The sequence below is a fragment of the Crinia signifera genome, chromosome 9 (assembly GCF_055691185.1).
Source record: "Crinia signifera chromosome 9, ASM5569118v1, whole genome shotgun sequence".
NCBI lineage: Eukaryota > Metazoa > Chordata > Amphibia > Anura > Myobatrachidae > Crinia > Crinia signifera.
This window is the reverse complement of record NC_139225.1, coordinates 68099235-68117204: the sequence shown is the minus strand read 5'-3', so window position 1 is coordinate 68117204 and position 17970 is coordinate 68099235. Positions and strand designations below refer to the sequence as shown.

Sequence of the window (17970 nt, the reverse complement as noted above, 5' to 3'; positions counted from 1 at the left end):
GGAGGCTTGCTGGCACTTGTAGTGCCACAGTAAAAAACAATAGGTTTATCTTTTTTTTACACCATTTATCAGCTCGATGCCCACCGCCCAGGGGCATCGAGGACAGCACCAGGCTTCAGCCTGGTCAGGTAAGTCCTGGAGGGGGGGGACCCCTTTATTGGGGGGGTCCCCACTCCCCCAGGGCCCCTGGCCAGGCTGACTGGTCGGTAGGGAGAATGTTTTGGCCGCGGGACCTTATATTATAAGTGTCCCCCGGCTGTGACATTACCCTGCCGGCTGGTTGTGCCTGGGGCTGGTTCTTAAAATACGGGGGACCCCTACTCATTTTGTCCCCCGTATTTTGGGAACCAGCCCCGGACCTGGAGCCTGGGGCTGGTTGTTAAAAATCGGGGAGCCCCTATTTGTCGGGCTCCCTGATTTTTAATTACCGGCCCCGGCTCCTTCAGCCTGGTGCTGGTTATGGCTGTGGGGGGGACCCCACGCCGTTTTTTTTTAATTTATTTATTTTTCTATTTTTTTACACTGTAGCCTGCACGGATCTGACTGATCCGTGCAGGCTAAAACGCAAATAGAACAGGAAAATGGTGTTCTATTTTCCTGTCGTATTTGCGTGGGTGTTTCACACCACTAAGCAGCCGTATTGTCAGTACGGCTGCTTAGTAAATCAGAAACCACCATTCTTTTGAATGGTGATTTCTGTCGTATCCTATCGATGGTGTAGGGCATTCGTATTTGTAACTACAAATACGAATGTCCCATCTTTAGGACTACGAATTGTTGTATTTTTGGGATTGTAAATCCCGAAAATACAAATTCGTAAAAAAAGGTGTATTTCTCCCTACGAATACACCTTTTTTCTACGAATCCATTTTGGTAAATGTCCCCCTTACTATCCCTAAAATACGGCAATTCATATTCGTATTGATAGCACATCAATACGAATACGAATTGCCGTATTTTCGGCATAGTAAATGTCAAAAATAAGTGTATTTCTGGATACAAATACACCTTTTTTTTTTACAAATTTCCTTTAGTAAATTTCCCCCAATATTTAAATAAAAATAAAGTTTATATAAAAATTTAATTTCCCAACGATAAAAGAGCAGATAATATTAACAGCAAACTTTAGAGAGGAAAGGCATCCGGTTGATAGGTCGAGAGTCAATAGGTTAACCACTATTGATTGACAATGACAAAAGGTCCACACATGCTAATGGTCAACACATGAAAAGACCAACATGGGTTTTTCATGATTTTTTTTTAAACCGACTTGTTCCTACTTCTTCATCTAGTGACGAGCATAGCGAGGCACCAAGCCCAAGGCAAGTGAAGGGAGCCATGAGAGGGTTCGCGGTACACTTATTGGGTATCCATATCGACATATGCCGACACATAGCAAAAATGTGAAAACCATGTGTTGACCGTTTACTGTGTAGACCATTTCCATGTCGACCTAGTGCTTATTGACCTTTTCATGTGTCGATCTTTTCCCTGTAGACCAATAGTGGTTGACCTACTGACCTAACAATCGACACCCGATAAGGATTTTTATTCGAATTATCATCCTTTATTAGTTTGAAATGCACAGTATATATGTCAATTCTGTAGAGAAGAGGTGGGGAGGTATTATCCTGTACATAGTGGTCTTAGGGTTACTGTTATTGGGTTAGTTTCAGAAGAATACCTAAGATAAAATATACATTTTACATAGTGACAATAATGAATTGATATTAGTTAAATCCATATGTGTGCTAGAAGAAACATTGCTAAATAGCCCTGACACCAGGAGAGTGATAGGAAACAAATTGGCCTGGTGCTGGTATATGTCATTTTGGCAGATTAGGATTGGGGAGGATGTGTGGAGCTGGCTTTACTTCCAGATGTCCTAGCTATGAAGGATTTGCATAGTCAGGGAAAACAGGTTGAGAAGGAAGCTGTTGGCAGATATGACGGCCCACATCTGTATCACTGTAATGTGGTGTCTTCCGAGGAGCACTAACAATATGGGGAGATGAGGTCAATATAAGGAGGGTGTTTACCCTGTAAATGTCCAACTCTGTAATAAGGTGATTGTGAGAGCACTCCTGTATATAATGACATATAAATCATGTAACAGAAACTATCGATGATTACCACAGCGCAATAAGCACTCAGCCCAGGGTGACACCAAAACAAGCTTCCACCAAGAGCTTTAAAGACATAGATAGATACAAAAAGGTAGGTGAACCCACTGGCGAGAACATATAACTTACACAAGTATAACCCCTTCCTGACAGAGCCAGTTTTTGCCTTCCTGACAGAGCCCTTTTTTTCAAATCTGACATGTATCACTTAAGTGGGGATAACTTTTTTTTGCTTTTACTTATCCCAGTGATTTTGAGATTGTTTTTTCGTGACACATTGTACTTCAAATTAGTGGTAAATTTTGGTCGATACAGTCTGTGTTTTTTTGTGAAAAATACCAAAATGTCGTAAAAAAATGGAAAATTTAGCAATTTGCAAAATGTTAAATTTTCTGCTTGTGAGACAAATAATCATACCACTCAAAATAGTTAATAACTAACATAGACCATATGTCTACTTTATGTTTCCATCATTATTTCAACTTCCTTTTAATTTTTTTGGACACTAGGAGGCTTACAATATGAATAGCAAATTCTCAAATTTTCAAGAAAATTTCAAACACTGATTTTTTTAGGGACCAGTTCAGTTCTGATGTGACTTTGAGGGACTTGTATGTGAGACACCCCCATAAATGATGCCATTTCAAAAACTGCACCCCTCACAGTATTCAAAACAGCATTTTGGAAGTTTGTTAACCCTTTAGGTGTTTCACAGGAATTAAAACAAAGTGTAGGTGAAATTTCAAAATTTCATTTTTTTTGCAGATTTGCAATTTTAATACATTTTTCTAAGGAACACAGTAGATTTTACTAGAGAAATGTGACTAAAAATTGATTCCCGCAATTATTTTGTTTTCATAAATATCCTATATGTGGCCCTAGTGTGCACGTTGACCAAACCACAGGCTTCATAATAGAAGGAGCACCTACTTGATTTTGGAGCCTCCTTTTTATGAGATTATTTTTTAGGCACCATGTAGGTTTCTAGGCACTATAAGATGCTAAAATTTAGGAACCCCCCCACAAGTGACCCCATTTTGCAAACTACACCCCTCAGGGAATTCATCTAGGGGTATAGTGTACATTTCAAACCCCCAGGGGTTTCACCAATTGTGGTACAACTGGGCAGTGAAAATGAAAAATTAAATTTTTTACACAAAAATGCAGTTCTGGCTCAAAATTTTTCATTTTCACAAGGAATGAAGGAGACAAAGCACCCCAAAATCTGTGCCCCAATTTCTCCCGAGTACGGCAATGCCTCACATGTGACCAAAAAATACCATTTGGGTGCATGGCAGGACTCAGAAGGGAAGGAGTGATTTTTGGATTTTGCAGCTCAGATTCTGGTGGAATGTTGGTGGGTGCTATGTCGCATTAGCAAGACCCCCCAAGCACCAATACAGTGGAACCCCCCCACAAGTGACCCCATTTTGCAAACTATACCCCTCAGGGAATTCATCTAGGGGTATAGTGTACATTTCAAACCCCCAGGGGTTTCACCAATTTTGATACAACTGGGCTGTGCAAATGAAAAATTACATTTTTTACACAAAAATGCAGTTCTGGCTCAAAATTTTTCATTTTCACAAGGAATGAAGGAGAAAAAGCACCCCAAAATCTGTGCCCCAATTTCTCCCGAGTACGGCAATGTCTCACATGTGACCAAAAAATACCATTTGGGTGGATGGCAGGACTCAGAAGGGAAGGAGTGATTTTTGGATTTTGCAGCTCAGATTCTGGTGGAATGTTGGTGGGTGCTATGTCGCATTAGCAAGACCCCCCAAGCACCAATACAGTGGAACCCCCCCACAAGTGACACCATTTTGCAAACTACACCCCTCAGGGAATTCATCTAGGGGTATAGTGTACATTTCAAACCCCCAGGGGTTTCACCAATTTTGATACAACTGGGCTGTGCAAATGAAAAATTACATTTTTTTACACAAAAATGCAGTTCTGGCTCAAAATTTTTCATTTTCACAAGGAATGAAGGAGAAAAAGCACCCCAAAATCTGTGCCCCAATTTCTCCCGAGTACGACAATGTCTCACATGTGACCAAAAAATACCATTTGGGTGCATGGCAGGACTCAGAAGGGAAGGAGTGATTTTTGGATTTTGCAGCTCAGATTCTGGTGGAATGTTGGTGGGTGCTATGTCGCATTAGCAAGACCCCCCAAGCACCAATACAGTGGAACCCCCCCACAAGTGACCCCATTTTGCAAACTACACCCCTCAGGGAATTCATCTAGGGGTATAGTGTACATTTCAAACCCCCAGGGGTTTCACCAATTTTGATACAACTGGGCAGTGCAAATGAAAAATTACATTTTTTTACACAAAAATGCAGTTCTGGCTCAAAATCTTTCATTTTCACAAGGAATGAAGGAGAAAAAGCACCCCAAAATCTGTGCCCCAATTTCTCCCGAGTACGGCAATGTCTCACATGTGACCAAAAAATACCATTTGGGTGCATGGCAGGACTCAGAAGGGAAGGAGTGATTTTTGGATTTTGCAGCTCAGATTCTGGTGGAATGTTGGTGGGTGCTATGTCGCATTAGCAAGACCCCCCAAGCACCAATACAGTGGAACCCCCCCACAAGTGACCCCATTTTGCAAACTACACCCCTCAGGGAATTCATCTAGGGGTATAGTGTACATTTCAAACCCCCAGGGGTTTCACCAATTTTGATACAACTGGGCTGTGCAAATGAAAAATTACATTTTTTACACAAAAATGCAGTTCTGGCTCAAAATTTTTCATTTTCACAAGGAATGAAGGAGAAAAAGCACCCCAAAATCTGTGCCCCAATTTCTCCCGAGTACGGCAATGTCTCACATGTGACCAAAAAATACCATTTGGGTGCATGGCAGGACTCAGAAGGGAAGGAGTGATTTTTGGATTTTGCAGCTCAGATTCTGGTGGAATGTTGGTGGGTGCTATGTCGCATTAGCAAGACCCCCAAAGCACCAATACAGTGGAAGCCCCCCACAAGTGACCCCATTTTGCAAACTACACCCCTCAGGGAATCCATCTAGGGGTATAGTGTACATTTCAAACCCCCAGGGGTTTCACCAATTTTGATACAACTGGGCTGTGCAAATGAAAAATTACATTTTTTACACAAAAATGCAGTTCTGGCTCAAAATTTTTCATTTTCACAAGGAATGAAGGAGAAAAAGCACCCCAAAATCTGTGACCCAATTTCTCCCGAGTACGGCGATGTCTCGCATGTGACCAAAAAATACCATTTGGGTGCATGGCAGGACTCAGAAGGGAAGGAGTGATTTTTGGATTTTGCAGCTCAGATTCTGGTGGAATGTTGGTGGGTGCTATGTCGCATTAGCAAGACCCCCAAAGCACCAATACAGTGGAAGCCCCCCACAAGTGACCCCATTTTGCAAACTACACCCCTCAGGGAATTCATCTAGGGGTATAGTGTACATTTTAAACCCCCAGGGGTTTCACCAATTTTGATACAACTGGGCAGTGAAAATGAAAAATTAAATTTTTTTACACAAAAATGCAGTTCTGGCTCAAAATTTTTCATTTTCAGAAGGTATGAAGGAGAAAAAGCACCCCAAAATCTGTGCCCCAATTTCTCCCGAGTACGGCAATGCCTCATGTGTGACCAAAAAGTGCCAGGACTCAGAAGGGAAGGAGTGATATTTGGATTTTGCAGCACAGATTCTGGTGGAATGTTGGTGGGTGCTATGTCGCATTAGCAAGACCCCCAAAACACCAATACAGTGGAACCCCCCCACAAGTGACCCCATTTTGCAAACTACACCCCTCAGGGAATTCATCTAGGGGTATAGTGTGCATTTCAAACCCCCAGGGGTTTCACCAATTTTGATACAACTTGGCAGTGAAAATGAAAAATTACATTTTTTTACACAAAAATGCAGTTCTGGCTCAAAATTTTTCATTTTCAGAAGGTATGAAGGAGAAAAAGCACCCCAAAATCTGTGCCCCAATTTCTCCCGAGTACGGCAATGCCTCATGTGTGACCAAAAAGTGCCAGGACTCAGAAGGGAAGGAGTGATATTTGGATTTTGCAGCACAGATTCTGGTGGAATGTTGGTGGGTGCTATGTCGCATTAGCAAGACCCCCAAACAGGGCCGGCGCCACCACTAGGCAGCTCTAGGCATTTGCCTAGGGCGCCGGCCATTGGAGGGCGGTAGTCCGGAGCTGGAAACCCCCCTGGATGTAGGTGAGCGGCTAAGCTGCCCCCCCGCCACCCCCAGCAACCTCGTCGTCTCCCCCTGTCACTTCGCTTTTGACTACTTCAACCCACCCGCCCAACGCTGCTGTGGAGAGACGCGACTTCCCCCCACCCCCAGAAAACTCAGCAGCTGCCGCCGCATCACTACCCGACGCCTGCCCAACGCCGCTGTGAATCGACGTGGCAGGCACCCGGCAGGTGAGCGGGTTCCCTCCTAACCCCCCGCAAACTCGGCGGCTGCCGCTGCACCGCTCCCGCTTCCCCTCCCCCCGGAGCGATCGCATCCTCTACCCCCCCTTCCACAGCGGGCACATCATCCTCCCCAGTAACCGCGCGACGGTGGGCGCCGGGGCGACCCCCCCGCCTGGGGCGCTCCGGTGCCTAGCACCGGCCCTGCCCCCAAAACACCAATACAGTGGAACCCCCCCACAAGTGACCCCATTTTGCAAACTACACCCCTCAGGGAATTCATCTAGGGGTATAGTGTACATTTCAAACCCCCAGGGGTTTCACCAATTTTGATACAACTTGGCAGTGAAAATGAAAAATTACATTTTTTTACACAAAAATGCAGTTCTGGCTCAAAATTTTTCATTTTCAGAAGGTATGAAGGAGAAAAAGCACCCCAAAATCTGTGCCCCAATTTCTCCCGAGTATGGCAATGCCTCATATGTGACCAAAAAATACCAGTTGGGTGCATGGCAGGACTCAGAAGGGAAGGAGTGATTTTTGGATTTTGCAGCTCAGATTCTGGTGGAATGAATGGTGGGTGCTATGTGGCATTAGCAAGACCCCCGAAGCACGGTGAAATTATGAACCTAATAATCCATAGATGTGTGGTATATTTTAAAACACTCCTTTATACATAGGCCGGGTTTGTCGGGGCAAGTTTCACAGTGGAAAATAGTTTCCTTTCTTATTCCCTTTTTATAGCAAACTCTGCACCTTTTTTGTGTCCTGCCCTTTCTTGCAGTGGAGGGGATTTCGTTAGGAAAATGCTGCCCTGGTACAATACGGGGGCCAGTACTAGAAGTACTGGGGCCCTCTGCCTGCTGGTTCCCAAATATTAGGCCCTTTATGACTTCCTCTTGAAAGTGCATAAATGTCCCCCTCTGGCTGGTAGAACGGAATAGCACGTAAGCGTTATACAGTGCCATCTGGATGATATACACGGCCAGCTTCTTGTACCAGATTTTTGTTTTCCGCAGGGCACTGTACGGCTTCAGTACCTGATCTGAAAGATCCACTCTGCCCATGTACCTATTGTAATCTAGGATACAATTAGGTTTTGAGGTGTGGGTACTGGTACCTCGTACAGGGACGGAGGTGGTACTGTCTCCATGAATTGTTGTCAGTATAAGGACATCCCTCTTGTCCTTATATTTGACCAACAACATATTTTCGGTGCATATTCCCCTGCTTTCACCCCATCTCATTACTTGGGCAATGTGCGTTTTTGGGAGGCCTCTTTGGTTCTTACGCACAGTACCGCAAGCTGCTGTACCTCTTGAACCAAGGGCCTTAAACAGGGGGATGCTAGTGTAAAAGTTATCCACATAGAGGTGATAACCTTTATCCAGGAAGGGGTGCACTAAATCCCAGACAATTTTTCCACTAACACCTACGAGGGAGGGGGGGCATTCTGGCGGTTCAATTCTTGAATCCTTCCCTTCATATACCCTAAACCTGTGGGTGTACCCTGAGGTGCTTTCACACAGCTTATACATTTTTATGCCATACCTTGCCCTCTTACTGGGAAGGTACTGGCGGAATTTAACCCTTCCTTTAAAATGTATAAGGGACTCGTCGATACAAATAAATTTTTCAGGGATGTACATCTCTGCAAATTTGGCACTGAAATGATCAATGACCGGCCTGACTTTGAATAGCCGGTCAAAGGTGGGATCATCTCTGGGTGGGCACTGTGCATTATCATTGTAATGCAAAAATTTAAGGATCATCTCAAAACGAGCCCGAGTCATGGCCATACGCTAAAATGGGGTGCTGTACAGAATATCTGTACTCCAATATTGCCTAATTTCTGGCTTTTTTACTATGCCCATATGAAACACCAGACCCCAAAACGTCATCATCTCTACTGCATCTACAGGGGTCCACCTAGCAAATGATGACGTGGGGTTTTGAGCAATGAACTGCTGGGCATATAAATTAGTTTGGTCCACCATTACATTTATAAAATCATCAGAGAAAAATAATTTGAAAAAGTCAATTTCTCTGAGACCTGTGGAATCAAATTGGATTCCTGGCATGGCCAAAAACTCAGGAACCTGGGGCTCAAAATTGTCTGGTGGTGGGGTCCATACGAGATCAATTATTGGGGGGGGGGTGTCTCAGCTGCTCTACGGGGGCGTCTTTGAGGGGGTCCCTCATCACCAGAGGAGGAAGAGGAGCTTAAGACGAAGCCTTCAAATTCCCCGCTTGCCTCACTGGCTGTGTCAGAGTCAGAGGCAAGCATGGCATATGCCTCCTCCGCTGAATACATTCTTCTGGATGACTGGGATGACATTTGGGATGACATTTGGGATGACCTTTGGGATGCCATTTTTATTTTTGTGTTTCTGGTAGTGAAATGTTTCAACACGTGTATAGTGTAGGGGGGGGTACAAACTTTATTTCAACCCAGGGGGGTATGTAGTGTGTAGTGTGTATGTAGTGCAGAAAAAAAAAAATACTTTATACAGGAATTTGATCCCAATAAAAAAATAAAATTGAAGGGGTTAAAAAAAAAAAATTGAAGGGGTTAAAAAAAAAAAAAAAAAAAAGGTCCTGCGCCAAAAATTGAGCACAGATGTTGGTCAGTAACGTCCGTCACTGAACAGCGCTCAAAGGCAACAGGAATTTGATCAAAAAAAAAAAAATAGATCAACCCTGTGCCGAAAAAGCTGATCAGTGATGTACGTCACTAATCAGCGCACAGTGGCCACAGGACACCCACAAAATCACAGTGTGTGTAAAAAAAAAAATTAAAAAAAGACCCCACAGCACCCTCAAAAAAAAAAAAGGTGATCACTGATGCGACACTGATTACCAGTGAGGGGCAGCAGGTGCACAACCTTTGGTGCAACTGACAGTGCAACTGGCAGCAACTGACAGGTATATATATAAAAAAAAAACTCTGCACCCCCAAAAAGTTGCTGATCACCTCAGATATAGTGATCAGCACAAAAGGCGGGGGCAGCAGACACAAAATATAGCACTCTCTATCACTCTCTGTCACTATCTCTCTCTATCTCTCTATCTCTCACTATCTATCACTCTATGACACTGCAGCAGCAGCACTGACAGTAATATATATAAAAAATAACCCCTGCACCCCCAAAAAGTTGCTGGGGGTGCACAAAAGGGGGACAGCAGACACAAAATATAGCACTCTCTGTCACTATCTCTCTCTATCTCTCTATCTCTCACTATCTATCACTCTATGACACTGCAGCAGCAGCACTGACAGGTATTTATATAAAAATAAAACCCTGCGCCCCCAAAAAGTTGCTGATCAGTTAATTTATACTGATCAGCACAAAAGGGGGGCAGCAGTCAGTTATATAAAAAATATATAGCACAATCTGTCACTATCTCTCTATCTCTCTCTATCTCTCTCTATCTCTCTCTATCTCTCTATCTATAACTTTATCACACTGCAGCAGCACAAAATATAGCACTCTCTGTCACTAGCCCTCTCTATCTCTCTCTATCTCTCTCTCTCTATCTCTCTATCTATACTCGATGACACTGCAGCAGCACAACACAGCACAGGAAGTCACAGCAAGAAGCAAGAAGTAGCAAGATCCAGGCAGTGATCAGGTAAGTATTTTGTAAGGTTCAGGTCAGTATACTCCGGCAGCTAGGCACGGTGACCGCACTGCACGCAATTCCAGACCGGAATGGCATCTGCAGTGCAGTCACCGTTAGTTTAAACCCCCCTCCATGGCTGTGATTGGTTCGTCGGTCCGACGAACCAATCACGGCCTTTGGGGAGCGGGCGGGGTGAGGTGGGGTGACACCAGTGTCACCCTTACACCCCGCGGTGATTGGTGCTGTACTTTACAGCACCAATCACCTCCGATCCCTGTGTCACCGGCGAACGTTATTCGCCGGTGACACAGAAAACGCTGTAATTGGCTGTTCACACTGAACAGCCAATCACAGCGATCGCCGACGGGGGGGGGGCGGCATCGCAGCCCCCCCTGGGCATGCACGGACATGTCTGCTGTCAGGGACAGCAGACATCGTCCCTCTGTCACTGCGTCTCTAGACGCAGTGACAGTTTGAAGCCATGACGTATATATTCGTCATGTGTCGGGAAGTACATCCCGGCCATGACGTATATATACGTCAAATGTCCGGAAGGGGATAATTATCTGTATATATCCAGACAAGACAGCCAATGAAACTGAAGTATCTGAAATGACTTAAACACAAGCAGAGAAGACCATGGTGCAATATTGTGAAGCACTTTGGATTGTTTTATTAGAAAACTGGCAAAAAACTCGATAGTGCAATATTGTCTGGTATATAATATATAACAATATTTATTGGTGCACTCACATAGAATAAAAGGTTAAAAGCATATCACCCGTTTCGGGGTTTCCAGGATCAGGCTGGTCCAACCAGGGGCAAAGGAAAAAGATCTCTCGGAGTCCCCTCGGAGCATGATGCTTCTGAAGAAGGGCTCTATCAGCCCGAAAGCGCGCTTAAGCTTTTTGTCATCACTGAACGGTCCGGACGTGGTTTACCTGTGTGGGGACTCCGAGAGATCTTTTTCCTTTGTGCAGATTTGTGACATGCGCATATTGATGGCCCTATGTGAGTGAACTGATTAAATTAAAACAATCCAAAGTGCTTCACAATATTGCACCATGGTCTTTTCTTCTTGTGTTAAAGTCATTTCAGATAGTTCAGTTTCATTGGCTGTCTTGTCTGGATATATACAGATAATTATACCTGTGTAAGTTATATATAAAACATGTGACAAAATATAAGGGTTATTTTTTAACCGAAAAAGTATAGCAGCACAGCACCAATCTCTTTGCCTATTTCACACCTACTTTTGCTTAATGACATTTGAATATACATGGATGGGCATGTATTTGGCAGTTTCTAATGAGAAGAAAATTTTACATTAACTGATTTTAGTTTTGGGTGTATCAAAGGCATTCTTTGCCAAGTAAAGGGGCCTACACGCAGAGAGATTTTGCTGAGCGATCTACACAGTGCCGCACAGCGATGTGCCAGCGTTGTTTGCTGGTCGGTCTGTCAGGGCCAGTGTGATCTGTCAGGGCCAGTGTGATCTGTCAGGGCCAATGTTCTCTAATCTTTGCCTACCCGAAGGCCATGCAGTAACCAATTGTATCTTGCAAATGTAAAAAAACAGCAACATTGGTAGTTTGCAGATCGCCAGCACTGAGCAGCATTGGTTGCTATGTACATGTGGCAGGGGTGCTGCAGCTAATCCCCTGCCCAAAGAGTCCCAAAGGTAGGGAGTACCTACCAATGGGAATGCCTTGTGTGTTTGTGGCTGGTGGGTCGGACTTCCAATAGGAAGTCACTGCTAGTCACAATTAAGCCAGTCTCAGGGACTGCAGCTGGCTCACTGACTTTACCTGGGGAGCTGCAGGTCCTGCAGCTCATTGGTGAAATCCGCTACTGCTGAGAAGAATAGCAGCTGTCAATGCATGAATACTGACTCACTTCCTCATTTCCTCTTAGGTGACATCACGGCGTGGGCTTGGTCTAGATTTGCATCTTCCCTTGAGGCCACGCCCCCGTTTTGATGCTGTGGGGGCATTGGCCAGAGGCTCTGTGAGCACAGCATCTATCTAGGGCTGGGGGGACTCCCAACTGCGCCCCTACCCCTGCTGCGGGACGTGGGAACGTCTCCAAAAAAAAGCAGGACTTTGTCGAAGGAAGTGAGGACTAGCTAACAGCTGTGCATGGTTATATGTACTGTATTTCTCTTTGCATATAGTTATTAGTCTTTCTGTCAAGTTATTGAAAATGTATAAACAGTATTTTCATTTATATGGCTGTTTATGCACTTGTTTAGATTTTATTCATAGTTGCCCTCTCCCCTGGAATGGCTGGGGGGGGGGGGGGGGGGGGGGGGGGGGGGGGGGGCTTTTGAAAATGGCACTCCCAACCACCTGGAAAAGAGGGCAAGTCTCCACCAGGCATCAAAACCCCACCTAACCCCACAAGCTGTCCCCTGCTCACCCCTGCAGCCAACTTGCTACTGGAGAAAGAGTGGTAGAGAATCATGACATGATTCGCACTGAATCAAATATCGTAGCTCAACCTCCTCACTTACAAATGCCAGTAATATGGGTATTGTACAGCAGGGGCAGGGCTGTGATGAAGCATTTCTCATCTCCATGCCCCTAAACCACCCCTTTTCCAGAGTCACACCCTTTGTTGAGTATGATTTAATTGGATTCTGTATTTATCCCCCCCCCCTTATTTATTACCAGTTATTTATATATCGCAGACATATTCCGCAGCTCTTTACAGAGAATATTTGGCATCAGTCCCTTTCCCAGTGTAGCTCACAATTCCCTACCACGTGTACCCCCAGACACAGACATTTTAGGATTCATTTTGTTGGAAGTCAATTAACCTACCAGTATGCAGGAAACTTAATAGGATGAGTGATTCAGAAAGTGAGTTTTTTTAAAGCGGCAATCATTTACACTGTAAAACCAGTTTGATTTTGCAGTGTAAATGATTGCGCTTTAAAAAAACTGGAAATTTCGTAACAAATCTCTCACCCTATATATTTTGGACTGCGGGAGTGAACTGGAGTAACCCCATGCAAGCACTGAGAGAATATACAAACTCCGCACAGTTAGGGCCATGGTGGGAATCATACCCATGACCTCAGTACTGTAAAGCTGTAATGCTAACCATTACACCATCCGTACTGCCCCACTTGTTTATGTATGCACAGTCCATGACACCTATTACCACCACTTCACAAAGAATGCAGTCAGTGCAAACTTCTATATATATAGAACGTCATACAACAAGAGTAAATAGCAAAGGAGAGCACAGACACTGCTCTGATTTACCAATAGAGAAATGGTTCTATTGACTGTGTTCATCCTTCCATTTCGCAGTGTAACATACTGTGTGGGTCACTGGCTGCTCTCTGACCTCCCATATGGATCATTCACATGCATTAGGAACACAAAGCATGCCCCACAGGCAGTGTCCACTAGCATAGCTCATGCCTTCGCTCTCTAGGATTTGCCCAATGAACTAGAACAACAGGCCTGGCAGACGCTGTGAACAGAGTGTCATGTAACCTGGTGACACAGGTGTCACAACCAAAGGCTTAAAAAAATTACACTCCCAAGTTCATCAAAGATTAACCAAATGGCACTCGTCATTATATAAAGGTGTAATTAAATTAGGCATGAATAAATCCAAATGTCTATTATTGAAGAAGCTGAGATTTATTGGAAGTTGTATGGCTAACGGAACACTGGGATCTATATACAAATATCTGTAAGTAAGGGTGAGGTGGGTATGGGGCCCTGACAATGGGATTCCGATGGTCATTATACCGACATCAGAATCCCGACCGACAGTATTACGGCGAGCACAGAGAAGCTTGCTGTGGGCTCTGTGGCTTTCTGCGCTCGCCACAGGTTCTATTCTCACTCTATGAGGGTCGTGGACCCCCACAAGGGAGAATAGCCCTTGTCAGCCAGGATCCCGACTGGCCGGAATTTTACAGCTGTGATTCAGATGTCGGTGTACTGACAGAATCCCGACTGTCGGGACGCCATCTGGCACCTGTAAGGGTAATTGACTACCTTGTCTGGGACATGGGAGTAAAAGATCAGATAATTATGTCCAATTATGTACATTTTAAAGCTTAGTTAATTAGTCACAATTTGTAACAAATAGTGAACAGTGTGTTTCATGTACCGGCGTAACTACTGTGGGTGCAGCTGCTATGGGACTCAAGCTGTTTCAGGGCCCCTGCACTTAGTTACCAACTGCTGCCAAATCTCACCACTCTCCCAACATCACTGCCTGCCATGCCAGAGAAAGCATCTGCTGGCTTCCATAGCACCCTGTCCCAAACTCCACAAGCTGCAGAAGCGGAGCATGTAGGCCCTCCACTGTTAACAGCAACCATCTGTGTGTGACTCTATAATCCCACTCCTAATTTATAATTTGCACTTTAGATAGCATTGCAGGGTGATTATATCCAGTCAGTGCTGCTGACCAATACTAAGATTGGCATTACCAATTGATAAAATCCGTTTTATCGTGTTCAAGGCTACAGTTTAAAATATATCTCTAAATAAATAATCCTGATCATACAGGCAGTTAACCGGAGCAGCTGTCTATGACATATACCCCCGCCTATTATACCACCATACCTCACTGGTCTGCCCAAAACCCTTCCGAACTTGGAAGCCAAGCAGTGAAGGGCCTGGGCAGTACCCAGGTGGGTGACCCCTGGAGAAGTCCAGGTGTGGTATCACCTTTTGGCGGTCTTACTGTCACTAGATAAGCAGTTTTGGAGCCGCCCACTGCCTGTGTCCGAAATATTGCCAATTTAGGCATTCAGTGTATATGACGTGGGGCAGCTAATCCCCCAAAAAATTCTTACCCATGGGGATCAACTCATTTTTGCAGCCTACGGTCACTCAGGTTCATATACCTGAGATGACTATATGCAGTAAATGAAAGATAAAAGTGTGGTTTAAATTGATTTATTTGAAAAATAATAGATAAGTTCATGAGACATAACCACACTACAAAAACAATAATCATATCAATTATCATTTCTTTTGCGCCTCAATTTTTTAAGCAAGTTCATAATAAAAGCTATATTTTAAACTAACTTTAGAACACATAACCAATACAATTGTTTCTAAAAGAGTGCGCCCACAAAGCGTTTACTGTCTTTGAGTTTGCACCCTTGCAAACACAAAAAAAAACCCACTTTCAGGCTCTCCACTGTGGCAAAGTTGTCCCCAGTCTGGCTGGGTCCTGCAAGCAGAGCAGTGCCACAAATCACTTTTATTTAGGGTGGTGGGGGAGATCTAATGCAGTGAAGTGCCTTCCCCATTAGAGACTTGTGGCTGTGCTATATTCAGGTAGTGCTCACCCTGCCCCCTCTCCCTGACATATAGGGGGAAATTTACTAAAGGAATTTTGTAAAAAATAGGTGTATTTGTATCCAGAAATACACTTATTTTTGACATTTACTATCCCGAAAATACGGCAATTCGTATTCGTATTGATAGCACATCAATACGAATACGAATTGCCATATTTTCGGGATAGTAAATGTCAAAAATAAGTGTATTTCTGGATACAAATACACCTCTTTTTTACAAAATTCCTTTAGTAAATTTCCCCCATACTGTCTTTCTCTCCCTTACACACTCTCTTGCTTTATTCTCTATTCCCCTGACACTGGGCGACTGGATGTATTAATATACATCGCCGCCCGGCCGCAGCCATGCTAGCGCACGTGTATTAACATATGTGTCTAGCCTCGCAGTGCGTTGACAGAGCCCCCCCGCGATACCTGTGATGTGGTGTGCAGGGGGTCTCTGTCACCTCCCTGGGTGCCTCCTCCTCCCCTTATGCTGGAAAGCCAAAGCAGGCTGTCCCCAGCGCCACCTCCGGGTCCAGGAGGACCTGCAGGAAGGTAAGCCAGGTAGAGGGGGGTCGGCGGAGGCGGCGATAGAAGCCCATAGGCTTCCAAAGGCGACCTGTCCTGCGATGACGCGGCGTGGCCGGGTATTCATACATTGGAAAATGTACATATTTAGATTAGTACCTGCCGCCCACTGTCTCTCTACTTCTCTCTCTGGGCCAGATGTACTAAGCTTGAAAAGTGATAAAATGGAGAGTGATAAACCACCAACCAATTAGCACCTAACTGCCATGTCAAAGGCAGTGTTTAAAAAATGAAAAGAATGAGCTGATTGGTTAGTGGTTTATCACTCTCACTCCCCTCCTTTTCTCGCTCTCTTGCTCCTATTATCTTTATTACACACACACTCTCTCTCCCTGATTCCCCCTCTCTACTTTCATCCCTTTCTCTTTCTTCCTGACACCCCCTTTCTCTTGCTCCTCTCTTTCTCTCATTCCCTTTTTCCATGAAACCATCCTCCCATACATGAACTCCCTCTCCATCTCTTTCTCACTCCCTTCACTCTTGCTCCTCTAAGGCGCATTGTAGTGGCAATGGGGGGGTTCAAGATGTTGCTATGGGGTACGTCCCTGACTGCATGCAGTGCACCTTCGATATACTTGCCACCTTGGCTTGCATTGCTCAGAACAGTAAAATGTTGTATGGATTATTTCTGTAGATTACATCCAGTCCAATGATGCCACTTCATAGTAATGGACATGCTATGAAGTCTATGATTTTCATCTATCAGATGCACAGAAACTCATAACAAAACATAATTAACCAACTTACATCCTGTAAATAATTGGCAAATAGCTATGGGGAACTGTATACTTAGAAGTGGATTCAATTGTTCTTGAGCTCTCGTAAATCATAACAGTGTTATTCAATTGTTTTGCCGAAGGGTTAGAGTGCCCAACAGGCACCTGTTATTTATTGCTCATGTTGTGCCTGAATGAGGAGTAGATGTAGTGATAGCGCTATATGTGCCATTATATGTCAGGACCTACAGTACTTTGCCCATTTAAGCAGGTTCCTGTAATGGTCGCATGTATGACTATGGACTTTACCAAAGAGGGGGAGTGTTAATTCACTTGTCTAGCGATTATCTGCTTTTGGTGGTGACACTGTGCGGTGGTGGCATGCCTACTGTGCATGTGCTGGACAAATTCCAGGCAGCGGAGTCAAAGCTTGTTATAAAGAAAACAAACTTTTTTTTCTATACACAGTCCCTGGCTTTTGGAGCTAACAGCCAGAAAGTGTCGTTCCCCTGGGCAACGACACCTGCCACTGATTAGACACACAAATAGGCTAAAGTATTGGGTGCCCAAGAGCTCAACTTTGGGTGGATTTCTGCTCACTACCACTGGAGGATGCAAGCAGAAATAATAAGCACCAGGGGGCACTTGCACACATGGTCAAGATTATTTTGGGTGACCAATGTAACTGAAGTTTTTCCTTAGAAACATTTCTAGATAATACTAGTATAAAATCAGTTAGACACCAGTGTTAAACATCAGGATTTTATTGGCAGTGTTTAACAGCAAAAGTGCACATGAGAAATAATACTGACTTCTGCTTGGTCCTGCGGTTGTGATAGGTGTCCACTTGACACTGAATGCTCACTTTACATGTGTTCACTAAAGTAAATACAAGTGAGTTAGTGGCTGTAGGCTTAAATTGCAGGTCCGTTGATGGAAGCTGTAGTGAATTTGTTAATAAATTTAAAATGTGTAGGAGGTTATGGTTAGGCTGCAAGGGATTAGTATGTTGGGGGAGAAGAATTGCCCTTATTATTTGTCCAGTATACAACTTTTGAGCAATTGCTTACTATCAAATGACCCCCAATCTATTATCTGTAACCCATTTGTGAAAACAGGGGAAGAGATCATGTAAATTAAAAAAAATTAGCGGGTTCGGTTCTTAGAGAACCGAACCTCCCT

General features: G+C 44.2%; 1 pseudogene; it reads left to right on the top strand.

Moving 5' to 3' along the window:
• Positions 1 to 14742: 14742 nt before the first annotated feature.
• Positions 14743 to 14861, top strand: LOC146039876 (5S ribosomal RNA; annotated as a pseudogene).
• Positions 14862 to 17970: the final 3109 nt, after the last annotated feature.